The sequence below is a fragment of the Oncorhynchus mykiss genome, chromosome 13, assembly GCF_013265735.2.
Source record: "Oncorhynchus mykiss isolate Arlee chromosome 13, USDA_OmykA_1.1, whole genome shotgun sequence".
NCBI lineage: Eukaryota > Metazoa > Chordata > Actinopteri > Salmoniformes > Salmonidae > Oncorhynchus > Oncorhynchus mykiss.
The window spans coordinates 69398747-69400537 of NC_048577.1; positions in this window are offsets into that span (position 1 = coordinate 69398747).

The window sequence follows — 1791 nt, forward strand, 5'->3', positions numbered from 1 at the left end:
GGTGGCCTACCTGTTCTCCTGAAGCGTGGTGGCCTACCTGTTCTTCTGAAGCGTGGTGGCCTACCTGTTCTCCTGAACCGTGGTGGCCTACCTGTTCTCCTGAAGCGTGGTGGCCTACCTGTTCTCCTGAACCGTGGTGGCCTACCTGTTCTCCTGAACCGTGGTGGCCTACCTGTTCTCCTGAACCGTGGTGGCCTACCTGTTCTTCTGAACCGTGGTGGCCTACCTGTTCTCCTGAACCGTGGTGGCCTACCTGTTCTCCTGAACCGTGGTGGCCTACCTGTTCTTCTGAAGCGTGGTGGCCTGCCTGTTCTCCTGAACCGTGGTGGCCTACCTGTTCTTCTGAACCGTGGTGGCCTGCCTGTTCTCCTGCACAGTGGTGGCCTACCTGTTCTCCTGAACCGTGGTGGCCTACCTGTTCTCCTGAACCGTGGTGGCCTACCTGTTCTCCTGAACCGTGGTGGCCTACCTGTTCTTCTGAAGCGTGGTGGCCTACCTGTTCTTCTGAACCGTGGTGGCCTACCTTTTCTCCTGAACCTTGGTGGCCTACCTGTTCTCCTGAACCGTGGTGGCCTACCTGTTCTCCTGAACCGTGGTGGCCTACCTGTTCTCCTGAAGCGTGGTGGCCTACCTGTTCTCCTGAACCGTGGTGGCCTACCTGTTCTCCTGAACCGTGGTGGCCTGATCTCCTGTCCAGTAAGACCTGGTGCAATAGAATTCATGACACAGTCATGCTCTGTCTGTGTTAGGTAATTTATTTCCCACACCACAGACTAGGGGTTCAGTATGAAACCCTATTCATTATAGGGGCGGCAGGGTAGCCTACTGGTTAGAGCATTGGACTAGTAACCGAAAGGTTGCAAGTTCAAATCCCTGAGCTGACACGGTACAAAATCTGTCGTTCTGCCCCTGAACAGGCAGTTAACCCACTGTTAGGCCGTCATTGAAAATAAAAATTTGTTCTTAACTGACTTGCCTAGTTAAATAAAGGTAAAATAAAAATAAATAAATACAATGTCCCATGGAGCTCTGGTTTAAAGTAGTGCCCTATATAGGGATAAATGCCCTGGGGCTACTATATATGTGTGGGTTTGAAAAGGGCTTGATAAATGCCCTGGGGCTACTATATATGTGTGGGTTTGAAAAGGGCTTGATAAATGCCCTGGGGCTACTATATATGTGTGGGTTTGAAAAGGGCTTGATAAAATGCCCTGGGGCTACTATATATGTGTGGGTTTGAAAAGGGCTTGATAAAATGCCCTGGGGCTACTATATATGTGTGGGTTTGAAAAGGGCTTGATAAAATGCCCTGGGGCTACTATATATGTGTGGGTTTGAAAAGGGCTTGATAAAAATGCCCTTGAAAGTTTGTAGACTTTAACCTTTCAGAGATACTTTAGGATCTCTATCTACCTTCTTAAAGAAATAAAAAATAATTGCTTGTGAAATCCATGACAGTTTTAGGTGAAACTGCCCTGTACAGCTAAGTAAGAGATAAGAATAACTATTGATATTTATACGATAACATTTTGACCGTTTTCTGTACCAAAACTGCAACGCTTTCATATATTTATTTTGGCTGCACCCTTCCCCAATTCCCTTTTTTTACACGCACCTCCTCTGTGACCCTGCTGGGTAAAATCTTAAATCCCGTCCAGTCTGACAGGAATGAACAAGTTGTGCTTCAGAGTTTCCAGGTGGGTTCTCTCCAGCACCGCTAGGGTCTGCATCTCCACCAGCTGTGAAAACTCCACTCTGCCACTGGAATCCTGGCAGGGTTGGGTAGGTTAC